The 14,686-nt window shown below is 46.9% G+C and overlaps 1 protein-coding gene across 1 annotated transcript in view; it reads right to left on the bottom strand.

Annotated features, from left to right (window-relative positions):
• Nucleotides 1-14,686, bottom strand: part of CHST1 (carbohydrate sulfotransferase 1) — a 281,686-nt gene that overhangs the window by 250,993 nt on the left and 16,007 nt on the right. The window contains exon 2 of the mRNA XM_063944328.1: nucleotides 5,441-5,583. The gene's annotated coding sequence lies outside the window, so the exon portion shown is untranslated. The remainder of the gene's footprint in view (nucleotides 1-5,440; nucleotides 5,584-14,686) is intronic.

The following is a 14,686-nucleotide window of genomic DNA, read 5'->3' as shown; positions in this document are numbered from 1 at the left end:
GATAGTATACTTAATGGATGACGACACAGAGGTAGGTACAGCAGTGGCCTACCGTACTGCTATATATAGTATACTGGTGGTCACTGTGTCAGCAAACTGCAAAACTAAAATGCACCACAGGTATAGAATGTAGATGGATAGTATACTTAATGGATGACGACACAGAGGTAGGTACAGCAGTGGCCTACCGTACTGCTATATATAGTATACTGGTGGTCACTGTGTCAGCAAACTGCAAAACTAAAATGCACCACAGGTATAGAATGTAGATGGATAGTATACTTAATGGATGACGACACAGAGGTAGGTACAGCAGTGGCCTACCGTACTGCTATATATAGTATACTGGTGGTCACTGTGTCAGCAAACTGCAAAACTAAAATGCACCACAGGTATAGAATGTAGATGGATAGTATACTTAATGGATGACGACACAGAGGTAGGTACAGCAGTGGCCTACCGTACTGCTATATATAGTATACTGGTGGTCACTGTGTCAGCAAACTGCAAAACTAAAATGCACCACAGGTATAGAATGTAGATGGATAGTATACTTAATGGATGACGACACAGAGGTAGGTACAGCAGTGGCCTACCGTACTGCTATATATAGTATACTGGTGGTCACTGTGTCAGCAAACTGTAAAACTAAAATGCACCACAGGTATAGAATGTAGATGGATAGTATACTTAATGGATGACGACACAGAGGTAGGTACAGCAGTGCACTCTGCACTGTACTCCTCCTATATAATATTAATTATACTGGTGGTCCCCAGTCCCCACAATATAGCAGCACACTGAGCACAGATATGGAGTGTTTTTCAGGCAGACAACGTATACTGGTGGTCACTGTCAGCAAAACTCTGCACTGTACTCCTGCTATATAAATAATACAGCTGCTCCCCAGTCCCCACAATTAAGCAGTGTGAGCACTCAGCACAGATATATTATGCAGCACACTGAGCACAGATATGGTATGGAGCTTTTTTTTCAGGCAGAGAACGGATAAAAACTGGTGGTCACTAATCAGCAAAACTCTGCACTGTACTCCTCCTAACAGCTGCTCCCCAGTCCTCCCCACAATTAAGCAATAAAGCAATCAACTTCAACAATAAACGGAGAGGACGCCAGCCACGTCCTCTCCCTATCATCTCCAATGCACGAGTGAAAATGGCGGCGACGCGCGGCTGCTTATATAGAATCCGAATCTCGCGAGAATCCGACAGCGGGATGATGACGTTCGGGCGCGCTCGGGTTAGCCGAGCAAGGCGGGAAGGTTCGAACCTGCCTCGGACCCGTGTAAAATGGGTGAAGTTCGGGGGGGTTCGGTTTCCGAGAAACCGAACCCACTCATCACTAGTTTCTGGGAAAAACGCGGGAGTGGCTGGAGAAACGGAGGAGTGTCTGGGCGAACGCTGGGTGTGTTTGTCACGTCAAACCAGGAACGAAACTGACTGAACTGATCGCAGTTGCCGAGTAAGTCTCGAGCTACTCAGAAACTGCTAAGAAGTATCTATTCGCAATTTTGCTAATCTTTCGTTCACAATTTTGCTAAGCTAAGATTCACTCCCAGTAGGCGGTGGCTTAGCGTGTGCAAAGCTGCTAAAAGCAGCTTGCGAGCGAACAACTCGGAATGAGGGCCCTTGCCAGGTAACAGGTTACTATACCATTTATCACTCAGTGCCATTTATTATAATTGCACCGGCTAATTGTTTTTGTAGATTCATTGGCCAAACTTTGTTTTATATAGTGACCTTTAACCTGTTCTCCTGAGTCCCAACCACGACTTACAGTACAGGCTATGGGCCTAAATCAAGGTTGATCACAAAAGCAAAATCTTCCTCTAATGGGCAAAACCATGGTGGTCATTCCGAGTTGATCGCTAGCTGCATTTGTTCACAGCGCAGCGATCAGGCAAAAAAAACGGCAGTTCTGCGCATGCATATGCGTCGCAATGCGCACGCGCGTCATACGGGCACAACGAACGATGTAGTTTTGCACAGGGTCTAGCGATGCATTTCTGTCGCACTGGTGGCCGCAGAGTGATTGACATGAAGTGGGCGTTTCTGGGTGTCAACTGACCGATTTCAGGGAGTGTGCGGAAAAACGCAGGCGTGCCAGGAAAAACGCAGGCATGGCTGGGCGAACGCTGGGCGTGTTTGTGACATCAAAACAGGAACTGAATAGTCTGAAGTGATCGCAAGCGCTGAGTAGGTTTTGAGCTACTCTGAAACTGCACAAAAAACTTTGTAGCCGCCCTGCGATCCTTTCATTCGCACTTCTGCTATGCTAAAATACCATACTTACCTACTCTCCCGGATTCTGCGGGAGACACCCGGTTTTTCGAGTAGTCCCCCGCAGCCCCGGAAGAGTGGGCACACCTCCCGCATTCTGCCCACTTCACACAACGGGGGGGTGCTCACTTCACACAACGGTGAAGTGAGCGACCCGCTAGATTGAGCCTGCATAGCTCAATCTAAGTCAGATTGCTAAGATTTTAAACACGGACCTCACCGTGTGTACCCCCCTTTACTTTCCCACATGATGGAAATTCTATTGTTTTCAATCACAGATCTCAGGTGATGATGTCACTGGTAAACAGCTTTGGTCCCTACAGGTTCCTGGCAAGGGGCAGATTTTGCAAATTCGGTGCTGCCATGTAAGTGAATGCTCGCAACAGAGATATAGACATTGCAGGCATAAATGAAAATACAAAACACAGTGTGATGTGGCAATGTGTCTGTACTACCAGTAACACGGCCAAGAAAACATGGAAAACACCGGGCACTGTGCCACGGAGCCCTTCCCTTTCTGCTTCTAGTATACAGAACAAGATTGGAGGTGTAATGATTTCTACTACATAAATGTTATATGACCCATCAGACCGGCTGGAAGACCACCAGCACCATCAGACAGGCCAGAAGGCCCCCAGCACCATCAGACAGGCCAGAAGACCCCCAGCACCATCAGTCAGGCCAGGGGCCCCTCATAACCATTGAACAGGCCAGACGGCGCACAACACCATCAGACAGGCGAGCATTCCCACAGCACCATCAGACAGGCCAGATGGCCCCCAGCACCATCAGATAGGCCAGAAGGCAACCCAGCACCATCAGACAGGCCAGAAGGCCCCCAGCACCATCAGACAGGCCAGCATGCCCCCAACACCATCAGACAGGCCAATGTGCCGTCAGCACCATCAGACAGGCCAGATGGCCCCCAGCACCATCAGACAGGCCAGATGGCCCCCAGCACCAGCAGACAGGCCAGCAGGCCCCCAACACCGTCAGACAAGCCAGTGCACCCTCAGCACCATGAGACAGGCCAGAAGGCCCCCAGCACCAGCAGACAGGCCAGCAGGCCCCCCAGAATAATAAGACAGGTCAGAAGGCCCCCAGCACCATCAAACAGGCCAGAAGATCCCCAGCACCATTAAACAGGCAAGCAGACCGCCAGCACCATCAGACAGGCCAGAAGGCCCCCAGAACCATAAAACAGACCAGAAGACCTCCAAGACCATCAAACAGGCCAGTGAGCCCCCAGCACCATCAGACAGGCCAGTGGACACCGAGCACCATCAATCAGGCCAGCAGACTCCTAGGGCTATCAAGCAGGCCAGTGAGCGCACAACACCATCAGACAGGCCCAGCACCATCTGACAGGCCAGCCATCCCCCAGCACCATCAGACAGGCCAGAAGGCCCCCAGCACCATAAAACAGACCAGAAGACCTCCAGGACCATCAAACAGGCCAGTGAGCCCACAGCACCATCAGACAGGCCAGCAGGCCCCAGCACCATCAGATGGGTCAGCGGGCCCCCAGCACTATCTGTTAGATCAGTGGGTCCGAGGCACTATTTGTCAGGCCGGCAGTCCCAAGCACCTTCAGACAGGCCAAGGGCCCCCAGATCCATCTGACAGCCCAGCAGCACCATCTGACAGGCCAGGGCCCCTCCACCACCACCTAATAGGCTAGATGGCCTCAGCACCAGTATTTTAAGCAGTACAAAGCAGCACAATGGATCCTCTATCCCTTTCAATCAAGCCAACCTGTTGTACCTTCATTTCCCACATGATGGAAATTCTATTGTTTTCAATCACAGAGCTCAGGTGATGTCACTGGTAGACATCTTTGGTCCCTACAGGTTCCTGGCAAGGGGCAGATTGTGCAAATTCAATGCTGCCATGAAAGTGGATGCTCGCAACAGAGAAACAGACATTGCATGCGTAAATGAAAATACAAAAAACACAATGTGATGTGGCAATGTGTCTGTACTACCAGTGGCTCGGCCAAGAAAACATGGTAAACACCGGGCACTGTGCCACGGAGCCCTTCATGTTCTGCTTCTAGTATACACAACAAGATTGGCGGTGTGTAATGATTTCTACTACATAAATGTTATATGACAGCACCATCAGACAGGCCAGAGGGCCCCCAACACCATCGAACAGGCCAGAAGGCCCCCAGCAACATCAGCCAGGCCGGGGGGCCCTCAAAACCATTGAACATGCCAGAGGGCGCACAGCACCATCAAACAGGCCAGCAGGCCCACAACACCATCAGACAGGTGAGCATTCCCACAGCACCATCAGACAGGCCAGATGGCCCCCAGCACCATCAGATAGACTAGAAAGTAACCCAGCAGCATTAGACAGGCCAGAAGGCCCCCAGCACCATGAGACAGGCCAGCATGTCCCCAATGCCATTAGACAGGCCAGTGCGCCCTCAGCACCATGAGACAGGCCAGAAGCCCCCCAGCACCATGAGACAGGCCAGAAGGCCCCCAGCACCAGCAGACAGGCCAAGGGGCCCCCAGATCCATTTGACAGCCCAGCAGCACCATCTGACAGGCCAGGGGCCCCCCACCACCACCTGATAGGCTAGATGGCCTCAACACCATCTGAAAGGCCATTGTGCCACCACCACCATCTGACAGGCCAGTGGGTCCCCAGCACCATCTGATAAGATCATGGTGGATGCAAGATCAAGTGATGATGGATGTGGATGGGAAAACAGCAGGTGGGATTGGCTTTCACATGGATTTTTGGCATACACGGATGGATTTCTCATCTTACAGAAGTAACCTGCTCTGACTAAATGGAAAAGAGGCCGCAGAAACATCTGACTTGGAATCAAGCCCATCTTGCAATACCAAACACCAAATCATCCATAAACCAACCCCCTGTGCTTTGTGAGGCAACCACCTGTGCTTTGTGAGGGGACAAGCCATGTATGGTTCATTACCTGAATAAAATATATATCTCCAGTCTCCATAGCAACAAGGTTGTTGACTTTTATAAAATATGTGATCCATAGTTTTTTGTTTTTCCCCCCATAATACACCACTTTCTAGATCCTTGTGAATTGTGTTATACCTTGTGGATTTGCGTCCCTCACCCCTCGGATTCCCCCCTTGCCTTTTTCCCCCCTAATTTACCTGTGCCGTTGGAATGCCCGTTGTGCACGCTGGTCCTCATTGTAGAACGTCAGACACAAGTTTTCTCCTTTTTTAACTTCTCTTTCTTTAATGTGATTATTGCTCATTTGCAGTCACTATGCTTGGTCTCTTCATTCAAGGTTCTAAAATGTAAAGCAATGTTATTTCCAGCACAATAATATAATGCTGTTTATATCTTGTTTATTGTACAATGTTTCCATTCTTTTTAAATAAGGAAATGTTAAATATAATGTGCTAATAAGATCAGATTGAGTCACTGCGGGCTGTCACTCACCAAACATGACTGATAACAGGAAAAGGTAAACATGTCACTCGCAACGCGTTTCGGAATAATTACTTCTACAGACTTTTCATGATTTGGATATTTATATGTGTATGATGAGAAGAAACTCATTATATACAGGTTGCATTAAATAAACATAGATTGCATTTTACTATTGTTATTAAACCTTTCTCTCTCTCTCTCTCTCTCTTTCATTGTTGCATCCAACCCCCCTCTGCCATTCTCAAAGGAGGTAATGAACAATAGCAAAGGAATATAAAGAAGACAGATCACGTAAAAGGAGTATGGAAAAAAATGTCTATATGCTGCATGTGTTATGATTACACTCAGTTCCGTAGGTTTATAGGAGGTGCCTTGTGATGCTCACGCAATTACCCGCTGCCCAGCAGTCTTCTACACTCCTGCAATGCTAGGCTTCTCCTATAGCAGCTGCCTTTCCCGGGTGAATTAGGTCCACCCCGTACTCTGATGCCCCCAGGTCTTACGTATGGACACGGCAACTATCAGAGGCTGGGCAGGGATAAATGCAGCATGGTGAGACATTCCCCAAACACAACCATACTACTATGCTAAGGAACAGACTGAAGAATTAATATGAAAGTAAACATGAGTGCAACAATGCACAGGTTGGGAATATAATATTAACACAATTACTATGTACATGCAACAATGCACAGGGTGTTATGGACAACGAGACTGTAAATACAAATGATTTGAAAATGCAACAATACACAAGGTGGATACAATAAATAAATGTAGGCAAGACAGTGCCTGTGTGGAAACTCCACACCAAAACCTGAATTCAAGGCTAGCTGGATCAGATCAGGAAATCAGGTAGGCAGGGTCTCAGAATCACGGGGATATTTCACAGGCTAACAGGTTCTCACAAGAGCAGGAACTATCACCAGCGATTTGGGAGAGGCCATGGAGGGAATATAAATGGTGCTTGCACCAACCAAAGCCCAGTAGTCCAATTACGAAAACTCTATGCAGCTGCCCTGCTGCACGTATCCTATACCCTAGCAACGGGGAACGCAGTCTGCCTCCAGCGTCCCCGTTGCTAGGGACCCAGCGGCTATCAGCGCCCGGCGTCTGCCTGTTGCTAGGTGCCGAACAGGGACCGGAAGGCTTTGTGCGCGGCGTCCGCGCATTGCTAGGCACCGGGCGGAGGTCAGCGGGAGGCGCAGCATCCTGGCTCCTAAGCAATGGCTGGGACACACGCCTCCCGGCGCTAACAGCATGCCTGGAAAATAACATATCTCAGTATGACGCGTTTCATTTTTAGTGGACTTTCCTATGGTGTAATTAATGGGCAGCTGCAGGGTAAAAAAATTTCTCATCACATTTTAAATAGTAATTGTCCTGATTTCCATGCATTGATGACTGCACAGACCATTATCTTGCTTCATATGATGAATGCATCTCAGTATCTGCTGTTGTTGGTATGTATGGAGAACTGCACAGTGCCACTTCTGTTCTATAGGCTGTTCTCAGTGTCTGTTCTCACTTGGTATGTACTGTATACACCCCTGTACATGAGCTCCCGTTCTCTTAGTGACCACATTTCCCACACCTCATTTATTTATTTATTTATTTATTTATTAACAGTTTCTTATATAGCGCAGCAAATTCCGTTGCGCTTTACAATCGGTCTTTCCGAATATTATAAGTGCAAATTTCATTTAATTTTTTTTCAGAGGGAACCCTACAAAGCCAACTCCATGTTAGCAGAGACTTTCCTCCATTTTTCAGATCCTTCCCCGTGCTCCTTCTATGCCCAGCCTCCCCCAGCATAGGCAAGCCACACTACACCGGACTCAATCTAGCATAAAATGTTCTATTATTCAAATATGACTAGTAAACATTACCTGACAAGTTAGATGATTTGCCTATTGTGCCGCTGATTTCACTGATGGCGCAGGTGACAGTTCTGCGTGCATCTCCTTGGCTGGGTACTTGGATGCTACTGATGCGCACTCTCGTTGGTAATTCGGCACATGCGCAATGACAGAAGCCCTGGACTTGAACCTTAGTGTTAGGGACCCACCAGATGAATGTCACATGGTCGCGGTTGGTGGACCCATATTTTTTGCCCAAAATTTATGCTAAGCATCTCAATTTTACTCAATGTTAGATTGCAGAGTTTATAATAATTATTCTGATTAGCAGTGTTTGGTACTATAGAGTGTGCATCTGCATTGTGTCTTTTTTTCTGTGTGGAAAAACAGAAACAGAAGGCACAGGGAGCTTTTATGGCCAAGGTAATTATTTGCAAAGGCTGCTCTTTTTTTCGCAAGGGCTGTCCCGGCAATCCAATATGAATATATTCACACAAAAATGAAGTATATTGCAATGCAGATCACTGCAATTCTATCTTGTACATAAACGCATAATAGATATTATAAAAATTAATAGAGGCGCTCATGTAGAACCACACACCAGATTTTCACGGGTTCAATAACAACCAAGGAATCAGATGAATTTTATAATAAGTATGTGTATTTATTAACAACAATACTCTGTATTTGATTTATAAAATACAAAAACATTTTTTAAAAACACATGAATAATCTGAGCCCTGATCACTGTAATAAATATCAAATAAAGTTTCACTGAACTGGATATTATAAGAGTTCAAAAATGTAACAGAATGTTGCAATCCTTTTAAGAACACTGTTGCCACAGCTGCTAAAATTGCTGTAATAGAGATTACCCGCATGGATGGGTTATCTTTGAAAAAGTCACGGGTCACGTGACGAAACGCGTCAGGACTCCTCCCCTTCGTTTCTTCACTGAACACCTGCATTCAGGACGTTTCCAGGCCACAGCTACTTCACCTGGCATTCACCCACGGCAGCTACGGGCGGCCCCTAATTGGCTTTACATCCAGCCGTAGGCGTTGTGAGGTCACGATCACCGTCTCCAGTACCTTCCATCTCGTCATCTACCGGCGGACGGTGCACGTCCAGGTAGATTGAAAGGAAGTTTCCTTTACAGCTGGATACCTCAGACGGCGTTTGATTTAGCAGCCACACGCCCGCCGCTCCTGATTGTCTGCACAGCCATAATAAGGTGAATACCAGCAGGCCAATACAACATATCCAGCGGCTGGCTGTTATATTTAAACACGCAACGTACCCTCCTGTTTCACCATCTATTGGGCATTTTCTGGACTTACCCGGGGACGCTCGGGTCCACCAGCCCTTATGGAGAGGTAAACTCATTCATATATAACCCATCCATGCGGGTAATCTCTATTACAGCAATTTTAGCAGCTGTGGCAACAGTGTTCTTAAAAGGATTGCAACATTCTGTTACATTTTTGAACTCTTATAATATCCAGTTCAGTGAAACTTTATTTGATATGTATTACAGTGATCAGGGCTCAGATTATTCATGTGTTTTTAAAAAAAAAAATTGTATTTTATAAATCAAATACAGAGTATTGTTGTTAATAAATACACATACTTATTATTAAATTCATCTGATTCCTTGGTTGTTATTGAACCCGTGAAAATCTGGTGTGTGGTTCTACATGAGCGCCTCTATTAATTTTTATAATTTGGTCAATCCTTCAGGAGTTTTGCACATCTCCTTATAGTGGCGAACGTGTCCCCATACCATAAGTCCCGGGTTCTTTTCTATTCTATTCTCAGTTTTATAACTTAACACAGGCGCAGCAAAAGATTTCTTCTTTTCTCGTTTAGCATAATAGATATGCCTCTATCCATTCTCATGATTCATGTACTGACACAGACCCTCCAACATGAGCCGCCCCACTAGGTACAAAATGCTCTGTTTCTGGACTTCCTTCTTAATTTATGATTTCCATCTCCTGTGTTGAACTAGCTATATGATAAGAAAGCTGTTTCTTCACAGGTGATGGCAATAATAAATCAAGAGGGAAGTCCAGAAACAGAGCATTTTGTACCTAGTGGGGCGGGTCATGTTGGAGGGTATGCTGACAGCTGCACAGTCCTATCCTGTATGTATGGCATACTTGCCTACACTCACCGAATGCTGGAGATACAAACAAATTTCTGTTATTGGTACCTGTCCACAGCTATACTGGCCAGATGACTGCAATTTGTCCCACTAGTCTCCACGGTGCTCTGTAATAATGGCCCTCATTCCGAGTTGATCGCTCGCTGACGTTTTTCGCAGTACAGCGATCAGGTGAAAAATCGGAATTTATGTGCATGGTACGCAGCGCGCATGCGCTAAGTACTTTCACACAAAACTTTGTAGTTTTACAGAAGCTCGAGCGACGTTTTTCAGTCGCTCGAGTGTTCGTTGTTTGATTGACAGGAACTGGGTGTTTCTGGGCGGCAACTCAGCATTTTCAGGGAGTGTGCTAAAAAACGCAGGCGTGCCAGGCAAAAACGCAGGAGTGGCTGGGGAAACGGGGGAGTGGCTGGCCGAACGCAGGGCGTGTTTATGACGTCAAACCAGGAACTAAAAAGACTGCAGTCATCATAAGATCCACAGTTATGATGCCGACATTGCTGAAATCTACAGGATTAGAGGATAGAATTCCCACTTGAACCACCACAAGATCAGCTGGAACTTACAGTCAGCTAGCCGCTGCACTTGCTGAATGAGGTAAGTCACCGCTAGATCACCAGGAACATTTTGTGGACAATCTAATGATGTCAACATTTCATCGATGTGGTCAATGTTGACATGCTGCATGTTCACATTACGGCCGTGCCAACATTCTCATACACCCAATCACATTCGTTTTCTTCTCAGTGTTTGCAGCCGGAATGATTTTCTCCAGAACACTATGGATGCAAAGCATCAGAGGTTTACAAATATTATACAGCCTTCTCCAAATTCACCAGTTTTCATGTAACTACCTGTAAGCACTCATCCATGGTCAGCCGTCAATGACTGTGATTATACTTAAGTTATATTCATATCATCTATAACTGTGCTATCCCGGAGGTCTTTTAAAGTCTTTTGTATTCAGATAGATTCACCCTGTTTATTGGGATGGTATCGAGATCCAGGCGCTTGGGATGCCGGGACTCAGAATACGGACAGCGGCATCACGATGCGCAAGATCTCGACACCTTGTTGGTAAGTGTTCTAAACTCCCCCTCCACACGCGCACGCAGGGGGGGTTTCCGAGTACCTAGAAACCCCCCCTGCCCGCCGATCTATCAGATCAGCTGTCCGATGTTTACTCAATTGTAAACAGTGCAGCCTGTGCGGCTGCCGGCAGTTGCCTCCTGCCACGGAGACACAGGCTGGCCAATGGATCAATCATGTGAATGTGGGGGCGGGAGCTAGCTGCAGAGGCAGAGTGCAGCTCCTCCCAGGCAGACCCCCATGTGACCAGGACAGAGCTGAAGGGACGGGAGACACTCCGGTGACTACCCTCTGCAGCTGAGCAGCCAGGTGCTGGGGGTTTTAGTTATTAATATTATGGGGGCACTGGGCAGATGTATTAACCTGGCGTAGGCATAAGGAAGTGATAAACCAGTGATATGTGCAAGGTGATAAAGGCACTAGCCAATCCAATACTAACTGTTAATTTACATCTTGGAGCTGATTGGCTGGTGCCTTTATCACCTTGCACATACCACTGGTTTATCACTTCCTTATGCCTTCTCCAGGCTTAATACATCTGCCCCCATGGTGTCTTGGTGTAGTAGTATTGATGTTTGGGGGGGATGTATGATATGTGTGTACAGTATGCTGTTTGTGTATATGGTGTGTGTGTGTGTGTGTGTGTGTGTGTGTGTGTGTGTGTGTGTGTGTGTATGGTATATGCTGTGTGTGTGTGTGTGTGCTATGAGTGTTTGTGTGTCTGTATATGCTATGTGTGTGTGTTTGTGTGTATATGCTGTGTGTTTGTGTGTATATGGGTGTGTTTGTGTGTATATGCTATGTGTGTGTATGTGTGTTTTTGTGTATGATATGTGTGTGTATGCTGTTTATGTGTGTGTATATGCTTTGTGTGTGTTTATCTGTATGATATGTGTGTGTATGCTGTTTGTGTGTGTGTATATGCTGTGTGTGTGTGTGTTTCTGTGTATGATATGTGTGTGTGTATATGCTTGTGTGTATATGCTGTATGTGTGTTTCTGTGTGTGTATGCTGTTTGTGTGTGTATATTCTGTGTGTGTGTGTGTGTATGCTTTGTGTGTGTTTCTTTGTATATGTGTGTGTATACTGTTAGTGTGTGTATATGCTGTGTGTGTTTGTGTGCTTGCATGCATATGCTGTGTATTTGTGTGTGTTTGCATGTATATGCAGTGTGTGTATGCTATGTGCAGAAACCCCCCATGAAAATCCTGCGTTTGCCCCTGCCCTCCCCCTCTTCCCTCTAACCCTCTATTCCCGTAGCCTGACCCTTACCCTCCTCAGTGGTGCCTATCCCTAACCATCCCCGCTTAGTGCCTGACTCTAACCCCCCCTTCTTAGTGCCTAAACCTAACCATTCCTCCCCGCAGCCTAACCCTAACCTCCCGCCTCAATCTCAATCCTAACCTCCCACCCAAATCTCAATCCTAACCTCCCGCACCAATCTCAATCCTAACCTTCCACCTAAATTTCAATCCTAACCTCCCGCCCCAAATCTCAGTCCTAACCTCCCACCCAAATCTCAATCCTAACTTCCCGCCCCAATCTCAATCCTAACCTCCCACCTAAATTTCAATCCTAACCTCCCGCCCCAATCTCAATCCTAACCTCCCACCCCAATCTCAATCCTAACCTCCCACCCCCAATCTCAATCCTAACCTCCCACCTAAATCTCAATCCTAACCTCCAGCCCCAATCTCAATCCTAACCTCCCACCCCAATCTCAAACCTAACCCCCACCCCAATCTCAACCCTAACCTCCTCAATCTCAATTCTGACCTCCCGCCTCAATCTCAATCCTAACCTCCCGCCCCAATCTTAATCCTAACCTCCCGCCCCAATCTCAATCCTAACCTCCCGCCCCAATCTCAATCCTAACCTCCCGCCCCAATCTCAATCCTTACCTCCCGCCCCAATCTCAATCCTAACCTTCCGCCCCAATCTCAATCCTAACCTCCCGCCACAATCTCAATCCTAACCTCCTCTATCGTAAACTCCCGCCCCAATCTCAATCCTACCCTCCCGCCCCAATCTCAATCCTAACCTCCCACCCAAATATCAATCCTAACCTCACACCCCAATCTCAATCCTAACCTCTCACCCAAATCTCAATACTAACACTCCAGCCCCAACCTCAATCCTAACCTCCATTCCCAATCTCAATCCTAACCTCCCGCCCAAATCTCAATCCTAACCTCCCGCCCCAATCTCAATCCTAACCTCCCACCCCAATCTCAATCCTAATCTCCCACCCAAATCTCAATCCTAACCTCCCGCCCCAATCTCAATCCTAACCTCCCACCCAAATATCAATCCTAACCTCCAGCCCAAATCTCAATCCTAACCTCCCGCCCCAATCTCAATCCTAACCTCCAGCCCCAATCTCAATCCAAATCTCCCACTCCAATCTCAATACTAACCTACCGCCCAAATCTCAATCCTAACCTCCCACCCCAATCTCAATCTTAATCTCCTGCCCCAATCTCAATCCTAACCTCCCGTCCCGCCCCAATCTCAATCCTAACCTCCCACCCAAATCTCAATCCTTATCTCCTGCCCCAATCTCAATCCTAATCTCCTGCCCCAATCTCAATCCTAACCTCCAACCCCAATCTCAATGCTTACCTTCCGCCCCAATCTCAATCTACAGTAAACTGCATAAATTCTTTGTTTTCCTATTTCTATTCGGTTTTGTACTTGAGTTCTGCACTATTCTACCTAATTGTTCTTTCTCATACTATCGTGAAAGTCTGGGTGAATGTGAGACATTGATCTTGATATTATTTATGATTTGATTAAATCCTCTCCCGCAGTCTGCGAACGCTGTAACCCTTACCCCAAGCTTTATGCTTGGTACATTACCAGTACTGCACTTAATAACAGCGTGTTGGCATCAGTTTATGTTATCGGTGAGACCTACAGGATAATGCATTAAGCTGGACTCGGATCTCAGACACTGTTGGGAATTTGTGTACAGTGAACAGTTCCGGGTTCTCATTTTATTAAGCGTGTTCGGAGCTCTTACTGATAACAAGTATTTACAAATTGCACTAGAGAGAACAATAATACCACGTTCACACTGCCTTGAGAAATCCGGGTTATTGCACGTGAACGCGCAGTAATCCGGGTTTATGTGCAGTGTGAACGGGAGCCCTGACAAATTCCCGGGTCGTCTGACCCGGTATTTCAACCCGGGAATAAAGAAGGGTTATTCCCGGGTCAATACCGGGTCAGGCGCAAGTGTGAACGGCGTTAAGTGTCCCCGACCGATGCGATCCGGGACACTTCAACACTATTGGAGCAGGCAGTGCTTGTAGATCATCTGATCTCCAAGCGCTGCCCCCGCATGTGACCCGGTGACGTCATATTGCCGTGTCGGGGCCGCCAGTCTGAACGGGGTCTCAAGCGGGTTGCACCTGGGAAGGTCTCAAGCACGAGTCCCGGGTGCAACCAGCTAAAGGCAGTGTGAACATGGGGGGTAATTCCAAGTTCATCGCAGCAGGAAATTTTTTAGCAGTTGGGCAAAACCATGTGCACTGCAGGGGGGGTAGATATAACATGTGCAGAGAGAGATAGATTTGGGTGTGGTGAGTTCAATCTGCAATCTAAATTGCAGTGTAAAAATAAAGCAGCCAGTATTTACCCTGCACAGAAACAAAATAACCCACCCAAATCCAACTCTCTCTGCAAATGTTATAACTGCCCCCCCTGCAGTGCACATGGTTTTGCGCAACTGCTAAAAAATATCCTGCTGCGATCAACTTGGAATTACCCCCATGGTACAAGATTACACTTAGAATATCATTGCTTGCTCTCAGGGTAACTCGAGAAGATGACAGAAGTTTATTAAG

Source organism: Pseudophryne corroboree, chromosome 11, assembly GCF_028390025.1.
Source record: "Pseudophryne corroboree isolate aPseCor3 chromosome 11, aPseCor3.hap2, whole genome shotgun sequence".
NCBI lineage: Eukaryota > Metazoa > Chordata > Amphibia > Anura > Myobatrachidae > Pseudophryne > Pseudophryne corroboree.
The sequence above is the reverse complement of the archived record's forward strand: the minus strand, read 5'-3'. Positions and strand labels throughout refer to the sequence as shown.